This window comes from Pipra filicauda, unplaced genomic scaffold (assembly GCF_003945595.2).
Source record: "Pipra filicauda isolate LSUMZ 115617 unplaced genomic scaffold, ASM394559v2 scaffold310_size866816_pilon, whole genome shotgun sequence".
In the NCBI taxonomy this organism is placed as follows: Eukaryota; Metazoa; Chordata; class Aves; order Passeriformes; family Pipridae; genus Pipra; species Pipra filicauda.
This window is the reverse complement of record NW_024104433.1, coordinates 366,889-379,089: the sequence shown is the minus strand read 5'-3', so window position 1 is coordinate 379,089 and position 12,201 is coordinate 366,889. Positions and strand designations below refer to the sequence as shown.

The 12,201-nt window shown below is 36.1% G+C and overlaps 1 protein-coding gene across 6 annotated transcripts in view; it reads right to left on the bottom strand.

The window, feature by feature from the left end:
• Window positions 1–12,201, bottom strand: part of LOC113988882 (ephrin type-A receptor 6) — a 441,232-nt gene that overhangs the window by 314,257 nt on the left and 114,774 nt on the right. The window lies entirely within an intron of this gene.

Genomic DNA, 12,201 nt, shown 5'->3' with positions numbered 1-12,201 from the left:
GCTTTGTTTCTTTCTTGGGGGCTTTTGTGTGTGGTGGATTTTGTTCTCTTTTTTAAAACTATCAAATATAAACTTGCCATCACTATCTTTAAACATGCAGTTCAGAATTAAAAATGAAGGCTTATCTGAATGGCCCATTCAAACATTGCTAATTAGAACAGTTCAGTTGGATGGGACCTACAACAACCACCTAGTCCAACCACCAAATATTTACTTCTGAAAAGTGTCAATTATATATGTCTTTTTAACTGGGAAGCTGCAGGTAAAAACCTTTATAATGCTAAGGGGCTTTATATCTGAAGTGCCATTTGAAAAAGAAAAACCAGAAGGTCCAAGCATCAGGGTAGTTTTACTCATTCTTCATAGCATCAACCAGAAAGTAAGATTTGACATGTTTTTGTTTCACCGTAATTTGTGGTTTCCAAAGTGAAAATAAACTAGCTGAAATAAAAGAAAAGCTACATATAAGCAAATTATCACTGAAAGGGACAACACCCTTGATGAGCTAACCAAGCTTTCTGTCTCTCTTATGAAAAGTCTACTAGACTCTTTGTCGTGATAAAAATTCAGGGACTTGTTGAAGTATTTTTATCTTTTTTTAACTCTATTTGAATAATAATGAGTTTTTCAAGTGGTCTTATTTTATCTCCTGCTCTTAGGAAACCTTTCCAGATGAAAAGTAGGACATAAAATCACCCAACATGTCATCAGCCTCCAGCACGGGTCACTGAAATTCACAATGTCTGAATATTAATACAACTTTATAATATCTATGCTGTACTTAGTAGGGAGTGTTTCTACCTCCCTTTTCTTCATGCTTGAGGTGATGCTGACAATATCAGTCCTGTGCTTCATATCCTCTATTAAGTTCTTGTATGGATGCCACTTTACATCACTGTCCTAATTTACTCAGCAATTTAAGTGAAGCAATCTTCATGTTGGGTCCCCTTCGAGCAACACAGAGGACAAAGTTCAACTTATGGTTTTCAAGACCAAAAAGCCCAGTTATGAAGCAAGTTTCTTTCCTTAAGAAATACAGGCATCTACTTTTTTAACAATCATCCCCTTACAAAAAACTCGATTTCAAACTCCTGCCGTGAACAGGTCCCTCAGAAGAAAGTTATACAAACCAAAGCCTAAGAAAAGAAATGCCAGAAATTGGACATATTCATCTAATCATTTCAATGCTGCTGCTGCTGGGGAATGAGAAGCATAAGCAAAATGATGAAGCAAACCTGTAAAATGTTCTAAGATACGCAGGTGCTCCTTGTGTGAATTCTGGCATATTAGAGATATCTTTGACATATTTGCCAAAAAATAAGTTTGCTGGTTTGCATCCCCACATGACAAAAGATAATTTAGTCACTGCATAGCTACTAAGGCTATACAGTTGCACAGTGGTTCTTGCCAGCTTAATTTATCCTATGAAATCTTGATCAAGGGGAAAAGGAAAACTTCCAGCTTCATTCACACATCTGTCTCAACAGCTTTTATTTTTTTTTTTTTTTTTTTTTTTTTTTTTTTTTTTTTTTTTTTTTTTTTTTTTTTTTTTTTTTTTTTTTTTCTGGTAGACTGGACACACGAGTTGACTGATGACATTTACTTGAACCTTCTTCTTCTGCACTAACCTTTATCAAAAAGAAGGCTTCTAAAGACAACAGAGAGGGAGGCCTTTGACTGCCTCCAGCATTCTCAACTGCTGAGTAAATGTGTTAGAAGCTCATAGCTTTAATATACTGCTCACAGACCCCAGCTGAGCTTGTGACCTTACTGGGCTCAGTACCATACAAGTGTAAGTGAAAATGAGATCCAAGCTCCAAAGAGTTTGTGAACTCATCCTCTCTATGAAAGATGATTTGACTCTCTGGCAGTAAATCCAGATTTGGTTTCAAACTGAAATAAAAAGAAACTTCAGCTGATCTTCTGTTTGGTCTCCCAATGAATTCCCACCAAGTTACAAACAGTAGAGTTTCAGAAATAATAAAAAGGGAAGAGGGACCAGAAACTCTGCAGTGAATCTGGATTTTTCATCCTGTAAATCCTGTGATGCAGTCTGAAGGGGGGGAAGGTTGCTTCAGTGGAAACACGTGGAGATGGGAGAGAGCACAAGACCACAAGTATTTTCCTTGCTGAGCCTGTGGAGACCATCATGGAAATAGTAACCAGAGGAACTGCTGTTCCCTTGGGATCCTTGTGAAGCTGCTGCTCAGAGCAGTGACACCCTGCTGGCACCTGACTGGTTTGTGCTGGATGGAGATGGGAGCTGGATGCTCCCCTAAACTCTGCCTAAATAAATGAGTTCAGTCTTCAAAATAAACTTGAATGCACACACTGAGAATAATGGCAATTTGATATTTGCTGGCAATCTCTAACACAGTCTTAACATCAGTTTTTGAGCAAACTCATTCCTTGAAATTACAAAAAAAAATTCTATTGAGAACTAGTTCAAGAGAAGTGAGAAACAGAAATAAAACTTGTTCTCATTTTCTGTACACACCAAGGCATTATTCTTGCTTTAGAAAACAGTATGAAGAAAATTTAATTTGCAAGAAGATAAAGACATGTAGAGCTCAAGTTTTATTAAAAAAGAAAGACAAGACATTCTGAAATGACTTTTTTTTGTTCCTTTTTAAATATTAGGAAACATAGAGTTAAGAAATGAAGAACAAAGGTATTATTTTTTTGTCTCCCCTCTTCAAAGAGTACTGATTTTATTTTTAGGATAGCTTCAGTCAGGAGACCTTAATGGAAAGAAAAACAGCTAGAGAAAACTCTATCTAGGAATCCTTCATAATTCAAAGCAAAAGGGTATAGAATTAAAGGAGAAAAAAATAAACTTCTTGCTTGTCACACTGTTCTTATTTTGTGTCTCAATGGGAAGAGAATGACAGATGGAAGTATAAAGTGTGTTTACTCATATCAGGCCTTTGATATGCAAATGCTTGTTCTGAAAGAATGATAAATACACTGACCAGCAGAGAGACATCCCCTCAGCAGAAGAGTATCACAGCCTGATGGAGAAGAGAATAAACACCCCTTGGCAGATGCATTATGAACACTGACTATGGCAAGTTCTGCCCCAACACTTTCCCCAAGTGAATTCTGTTTTGAAATGTAACATCTCGACTATGTTTAAATGTAAAGAGTAAAAGAGTATATCTCATAATAAACAAAATCCATTCACTCATTTGTGCCTTTTTTTTTTTTAAATCTCACAAGTAGCCTCAAATATGAAAGTGCTGCTGTAACTCTGCACTGAAGCTGGAACAGGTTTCAAATGCACTTAACCTCTTTTCCACAAGTGAAAAACCAGGATTTCCTCTTTTCCACCCCATTACAGTTTGAACGCAGTATGAATGTTCCAAGAAGGTCAGAGTACAGCAGTGCAGTAACACTTCAGAGCCAATAAAAATTACTTTAAGAAATGTAGAAAGGGTTAAATTATTTTAAGCTGATGGTTTCAACAGGACATTAAGCAAGATCACTAAAATGATAAAGCTCAAACAACACCACCAACCTCCATTATACTCAATATACTCAAACTGCACAGTGTACTGATTTTTTATATTTTTTAAGGATTTATTCCCTTTTCCAACTGTCATTAGCACAAAAGTCTAAAGCAGAGGAAAAATACCGAAGTTTTTTTCAAGTTATGCCTTTTTCGAGATACTTGCCACAGCTAATTGCTCACAGCAGAATTGAGATCACGCATTTCTCTCAGTTACAAGTCCTTTCTGAGAAAAAGAGCTACATATTGTTATTTTAGTAGCTTTATCATGGAGTTTTCTCAGGAACTACAGATATTGCCACCATTTGATCATTCCTCAAATATAGAATTGTTCTATATCTCCATACACCTATTGAAAAAAAAATAACCCCCCAAACAAACAAAAAACCTCACAAAAGCCAATAAGAAAGTACAATTTCACTCCCTTCAGAAATGGAAAAAAAAACAGCTGCAGAAAGACCCAAGAGAATATATGTGAAAAGTAAAAGTACTGATATTCTGGAAGTTAAAGCAACAAATAAACACCACATGGATATCTTTACTATTACTACCACTCATTTCTAAAGTAATAGTAGAGTTTCACTGTGTTCCAGTCCTTGATTTTCAGGTTAAATTGCTGTGCTCATTAGCAATTACGTAAAGAGGGATAAGGTACAGGGATAAAGAACCAATCAAACATCAGTTACTTAAATTGCCTCCGTAGTAGCTACACTGTGGGGTTTTTTGGATGCAGGCAACTGCAAAAATTACTGAAGACAGAGATTTAGTCAAAAATCAATAGGTTGTTTTACAGCTACTGCTCCTTCATTTCTTTCAGGTTTACCTAATTTATTCCTGAAGAGTGGGAAAGTCCATAAATCAGAAACAAAGGTAACAGTTTTACAGGTTTCTCCTGAAAGAAAATCCTTTTTATATTATGCATTTCCTTTTCTGCTACCTGTAAATGTAACTGTCCAGTAGATTCCACCTGCTTGTTATTTCTTACAAATTATACTATTTTTATTGCTAATAAGACTGGACACTATTTCAGGGGAAAAAAACCCAAAAACAAAACCCAAAAAACCCAGAACCCACAAGGAATCAAAAAAACCTTTGAACACTGTAAATGAGAACTTTCATGCTGTGGACAAAATGCTTCTTTCTGATCAGGAAATTGCAGCTTTCACAATATATTTACAATGCAGTACTTTTTAGATACGGAGAAGTAACAAAACTAAGACCATCCAGGCACCGGTACAAGTGTGGTATGATATGTAAGATATTTCATCTTTGGATCTTTTCCTGCCACAGGGAAATTTATTCCAATTCAACACTCCTGGGATCAGATCAATCTCAATGCTGCCTTTTAAAATGATGTGGTTAGTTTTGGATCATTAGACCAGGCAATGTATATTATGAAGGCATACCATTTCATCAGTAGACACCTTGCATACATTTTTACATTTACAGTTTAAAAAAAAAAAAAAAAGGATTACTTCTCTCTTACTCTTAGTAGGCTCTGGTGAGTAGCATGACCCATATTTTTAAACTAATAAAATACAGCCACTGAGAGCAATCTCACAATTATTTGCAAGTTATTTTAATTTATATTGTCATTATTTCATTTGTTACAGCTACCTGGAACACAAGTTGTTTTAAAATTTATTCTCATTTAGTCAGGCCACCTCCTCCTTTAGAGGAAGAATTCAGTATAAGCAAGGTTTTCTTATTCACAGGAGTTCGTGTCGTGGCATTTTTAGATATAAACACATCACAAAGTTATTTCTAAGTTTTAAAATGTCACGATACTACATCTGCATGTAAGTGTAAGATCACAAGCAAAAAAACCCTGAATTTGTAGAATAGATTTTCTCCTACAACTTTGCTTCATCTATTGCACATTTATAACTTAAAAAAAATCAAATCAAAACAGCCAACAAACTGTCTGGAGAGCTGCTGCAGAAGTATGAAATCAAAATGGGGAAGGATGAAGGTGGTTGTGCCTGCTGATCCCTGTAAGTGCTGTCCTCCATCTATCTGAATCTATAAAAGTGCTTAATTACTATAAAGTTGATGACTAGATTTTTGTTCCTGATTGTTTGCACACATGTATTAACAATTATTTAGTCAACCTCTGACTTCATTCTGACTTGCATGACTTTAATAGAAATTAGTCACTATTTTTCTTTGGAAATTACAAAGCTTTCACTCACCCTCCCTAAATGTTGTCATCACCCCATCTCCAAAATAACCAAAAAAATCTCATCAGTATCATAACCCAGAGCTGCTAGTGATTAAACGGCCTGATATTGAAGATTCTGACTTTAGTGTGCAGTATTTTCATGAGCACAAATCAGCACTGTAGGACCCAAAACAGAGTCCTGAACTCTGACACAAATGGTAGAGAACAAGCAAGGTGTTTTAGAAGTTTGAATACAAAGGACCCTTAGCTAAGTGATGTCAGTTTATCCTTGGGTTAACCGTAATTATTGTATTAGAAAACAGTTACATAAACAGGATACAACAAAACAAAGTCTCTGCCAGCCTGTTTAGAGAGAATTGGACAGGACACATTCTTGCCAACAACCCCCCCCCCCCCAGCACTTATTAAAGGGGGTTTGAACATTGTTATCTGTGTTTGTTCTTGACTGTATGTGTGTTGAGATCTCCAGCAAACATGACAATGTATAGTTCCTTCTAATTCCAGCTTCATTCATATTGGATGTTGCAGGTTTCCCGTGTACGGAACAGTCTCCAGCTCATGACCATTGTTCAAAAGAAACATTTTGGAGAAACTCTGGAAGATGGATTGGCTTTGTTTTCAATTTATCACTAAAATTTCTAAACCACCCCTTAAAAATCCGCTGACTGGATTTGAGTAACTATTTGCAAGTCTGACACATCTAACTTGAAAGAAAAGCACAGTTTGCTTCACGTGGCTCTAAACCACCTCACTCCTGCTTATCAGGGTAAAGCTGAGCTCTCAGACCCCGTTCATCAATAAACAACGTTTGCACTGGAATTATTTGCTGTGGAAAGCTCTAAAAGTCCTGTGTTTGCCAACCAGCACCACACAAAACAGGGAAGAGAAAAAGCATTTTCCCTGCTCAAAACCACCTTTCAACAAAGTATTTCTTGGATCATTTTCAGCTGCAAACAACCAGCATGAGTTTTACCTTCTCTCATTATTCCATTCCACCATTTACCACTGCTGTTGCCCCTACTCTGTTATGCTCTGGTGTGATCAATAGTCATGTACATCTAGGAGAGAAGTTTGCATTCTTTTAGCTGTTTTAGTGTTCTCTGCTGTCCATAGTGAGAGTTGCAGCTTTGCAGAATTTTTTTTAGCAAATTTTCTCCCAATTCCAAACTTCTGAAAGTAAATAACTGGGGATGTTTTCCCAGGCAGGGCAGCTCTACCTCATTCAGGTTCGTGTGAAAACTCTTTACTGAAGAGGAATATTTTGGGGAGTTCTCCGAGTATCGGGCTCATCCAAACCAATAACAACTTTGCATAATTTCTTCCCTCTTCATGAATTTTTTATTCTAAAATTGCTAATAGCAACTGAGCCACGATTGCAAATTTCAGTGGTAGCAGTGAACAGACTGGGACAAAGAGCTAATAAATCACTGACACAACAGTTGCATAGAGGAGGAGGGTGAAAATGACTTTTCCCAGCTAATCTGAGCCATTCATAGGGAAAGCCTAAGGAAATTCAACAGGAGAAGCACAGCCAGTGTCCCACAGACGGACCAAGTACCACCCAGAGTCCTCTACCAATTCAAAAAAATCCCTGTAATGGGACTTTGTCAGTGTGGTAGCCATTTCCTTTGGGATATTAATGATGTCTACAGACCTTATTCCCTTCTGCTAGACTTGTTTAGCTGTTTTTCAGTTAAACACTGCAGTTTATTTAGGGATTTTTCACTAAATATTTGGATTTTCAGCAAATACTAAAAACTCTCAAACATGAAATTTTAGTTCAAAATTTCAGTCACCTGAGTAAGTTACAAAAATCAAATAGCTCTCCCACAATCCAAATCAATATAAGTAAAACAGTCCAAGAAAAAAAAGAAACACATCAAAAACCAAATAGTAACCACTTGAGATTAGAATATGATTTAAACATCTTGCATGGTTTGGATATAGTTAAAAAAATTTAAAAATCCAACAACATCAAGATATCCAAAGGCCATTTAAAAGTGAGTTTTGAATTGTCTATACTGCACTAAGAATCTATAATTTTTTCATGTTTTACAACATCAGTATACTTCATGTTTCTTAAGAATATAGAAGGAAAAAAAGTAAATCTTTTAATCAATCTAAATTTTTTCCCAGAACTTGTTTTTGAGAAGAATCGAAGTCTTTAATGAGAATTCAAAAAGATTGTTTGCAAAATCAATTCCGTCCAAACACACCATTTCTTACTGACATGGTTTGCCATGACCTGTTAATTACAGCAATTGGGTGTGTAATTTGAAACAACTGAGATAAATAGGCAAAATGATACCAATTCATAGTTTACAAAGAGAAATACATGCAGAAATAATCAAATGCATTATTCATTATTAGTCACTATTCTGATTTTTGAAAAGAAAAATGTTCCTATCCTCCTATTCTGGGATTTGCCTTTCCTGGCATCCTAAATGCTACAAACAAACCATGTCTTCAGGCACATCCCTAATTTTCTCCTCAGGGTCTTTACCATCTCCTGACTCAACGTGACTCTGTAGATTCTTGGGTTTTTTTCATATAAATATGGTGGAAAATTTATTCTGAGTGACAAATAAAAGATACTTTTACATCTTTAACTGTTATTCCAATCTCTGATATCCCAACAATTCAACATTTAAGTTCTTGCTATCCTTATGAAGGCATCTTGAACATAAACATGTATGAGACTTCTCCAGAATAAAATAGTTTCCTGTTAAACTGCATTAAAATATTGGTTTTCAAACATTGCTTTAAAAAAAGTCCAATAAAAATTACAACAGGCAAATATGATGAGGAATATTCCAGCACGCACAGCCTATAAGATTGTATTCACCAAGTGAAATAAATACTTCAGAACACTGGAATATTCATTGAATTTGGGATGGGGGTTGTTGTCTGCCCAAGCCCCACCCCAGTTTCTCGTCTATCTCAGACAGATACTGGTATATAAAATACTGCACATCTTAAAATAACTTTTGAATATGATTTTTCATTTCTTCTATCTTGATTACTCAGTTTTTCCCTTGAAGATTAGTTTACACTAAAATTGAAATCTACATTTTGACTCTGCATAAAAGATAGGCTGCTATTAAATTTACTGCTCTGCAGGGACTTTATTAGGGCTGCTACTGAACCGTGCATCATTTTAATTAGAATTAACACTTTCATCTTGTTTATGAATATATGTAAGATAAGCTTTGAAATATTTAACATCTGGGAATACCATCAAGCTGTCACAGCAAAATTAAGACATTTCACATACATAACTATTATTATATAATAGCCAGATACCAAATAACTAAACATTCATTGTTAGCATTTGGAGTATAATCTTTCTGTGCACACATTTTCATGTCCTTTGGGAATTTACTCATGCTTTGATCAGTCTCCCTTTGAAGCAAGGTTTCTTTAAAGAGAGACATTTCAAGTGCAGTCCTTGACTCTGGGAGATGTTTCACTGGTAGGTAGAAGACCTATTTTACATAATTTATTCTACCATTAGCAGACGTATCCCTAGAACAGCACAAGCAGGTTGGCTTCCTTTGCTGAGATATTTACTTTGCAGGATGGGAAGATTCACTGTTCAAAAGGCCACCATCTCCAGGTCTGCCACCTCTCAGGAACTCAAGATTCTTCCTCTGGGATTTGATGGGACTCTGAAAAGTAAAATTAGGTGGGGTGGAAGCTAATCCGAACAACAAAAAAAAATCCCAGAGAACTTTACCATTAATAATATTGCATTTACCATTCAATTATTTTTGGTAGTTTTTTTTCTTTCAGCTGACAAGAGCTTAAGCTCGTGAGTACACTCCAAAATAATGCTCAGTGACATGACACAAAGTTTGGTTGGTGTGATTTCTGAGAATCTCTTGAACACCATTGCCCTCACAGTCTACGTTAGCTCACGGCACAGAATTTTATAGTCTACATTAGTTTTCCTGTGTGAAACAACTGCTTTTGACACTATTTCCACCCTAAGTTTTAGGAAGAAAAGGATATATCTGTTGGCTAAAGCAAAAATTGTCTTACTTGCATTATTACTAAGAGTTACAAAAGGCAAATGTAGTTCATGTTTTTAAATAACTGTACATATTTTCTTGTTTTCAAGACAAACCTTCTCAGAAATCTCTTTGTGCTTGTGATTCTTCGGCCACACTATTCAAGAGGAAATCCTTTATTGATCGCTTTTGAAATTACATTTCTCAGCATAAATGCTTTAATAATTGACTGAATGAAATGATTGGAAGCCTCTATGGGAACAATTTTATTACAGAATGTGTTTTATGGTTTATTTGTGAATGTGTTACTGATTAATAACCTGCCTCGGAGGAAGTACTGATGATTATCTTCAGATTCTGGAGCTCAACTTTATGTTGAGTCCTCAAAGGAGACATAATCTATATTGAAATAATAACAACATTCTAAAAGGTTTCAATTATTTCAAGGCATAAATTTAAGTCCTTGTGCTCAGCAGCAGCCTAAAAAAAAAGTCACCTTTAAAAAAGGAAAATCTAATTCTGACAATTTCTGAGCTATTATATTATAAATATATTATAATCTCTGAACACTATACATTCTTACATAAACAGTTTTAAGATTTAAGTCAGATTTCTTATCATTATTGAAAAAAAATCCACAGTCTACTGTAGTGTAAAAACTTGGAAAATTTTCACTGAGCACCATGACTAAAATTTTTTCTGAGCTATTATGTATTTTTGCTTTTCAGGGCTCTATGACAAAAAGTCAATGAATAACAAACATCCTAGCAACTGAATTTTCAAAAGTATTTTCAAAGGTAAATATTATGTCAGAACTGTTACCTTATTGCAACACATGGCTCTGGAAGTCCTTAAAACATGATTTTTCCATAGTTGTGCCACACAAACAATGTGTCCCTTTGTCTGGTTGGTGGCCAGTTGTGTCTCACAGCTTTCTCACAAAGCATTTCTCTTTCACAACTTTCAATGAGTTCCATGAGTATCACAAGGCATTTTGTATTCAACAAGTGCTATTAAGTCTTGAACCATTATGGTTTTACTCTCTTCCATGTGCTTGTCACAAGAGACCTCTTCTGAACTCCTAAAGATGTCCACTTTCAGCACACTGAAGAAACCTGCTTACTGAGGAGAATATACTCATCCACAAGAAAACCCCATCCCACTTCTCTTCCAGCTGGAGAAAAGCCTCCTACAGTTGTTAAGAGATAAAAACAACCAATGCTGAAATGTTACATTCATTAAATGCAGCAGGCCAAGGGTTTCACTCAAACAAAACTCGCTCACATTCAATATATTTGACTGCTGAAACAGTTCAGGTTGATCATGTGTAAAATGCAGTGAACATTTCCCAAGTCAAATTAATCTGAAATGTTTGAGCTCAAGCTTTTAGCTCCTGACTGCCAGAACAAGAACAAAAATGATGTGGCAAGCAAGAAAAAGCTGCATTACCTAAGAATGGTGAGGCACTGTTTCTGTTAAGTCTCTCTAGGATGTGACACACGAGGACAAATCCGGAGACAGTAAGGAACACAGGACAATAATGCAGAATTAGAGCATTCTTTCTTCCCTTCCTGTCATACTGTAGGATCCAACCTATCAGTCTTTGTTAATCACATTTTTACCATTTGTGTGTTGGACGCAGCTGTTTATTTCTGACAAAAAAATGTCTTTGAATTTAATACCAGATTTCATTTAAAGTCTGTTTTGGGAAGGCAAACAAAGTATAAGGCTCGACCAAGAATTAAATGATGACTTGGCTGCTATCGTTCAAAGACAGCATCTCATCATATATAGGGAAGTCCAGCTGCACACAATCTATTAACAATAGATTTGGGAATGAGACCTAAAGACTGTCCTTGTTTGCCACTCTGGCACCTCACACACAGAGCACAGCACATGAGCCCCCGTTCCCAGGCTGTTTGTGACAGTCCCTCCACACCTACAGCACTGGAGTCTGGGCAGCCAAACTGTTTTTATCCCCTGTTGCAATCCTAGGCCATGGCCTCACCACCCATCCTACAGTGAGGAGACAGGACACAAGTGAGCTGAATGGGGGAGAAATCAATGGAGCTGAGAAGTCTGCTCAGCACGTTACAAAATGACAATAACAAATCAAAGAACAGTTTTACAATGTACTTATGCACAGTTGAATAGATGCACAGTTGACTGGATACACAAATATGTGTATTTATGCACACTTGATTAGATAAATGAATGTATTTGTATTATATGTGCACTTCACAGAAGTTAAACTATTTATTTCCATCAGTACTACAAGTTTAGCATGTGGTCATCACTGCAGTTACTTCCTTCAGCATAACAAGAAAAAATAAATAAATTTGCTAGGAGCTGTTGTTGATGTCAAATCATGCAGTTGTGGTACCAAGTCATACACAACCACAACAGAAATCAATCCCTGCTGTCCCTTGGACAATTTTTGTTTACTGTTTATTAGGGATAGCTGGTAGGATCAATATCAAACTGTACACATCAACACAAAA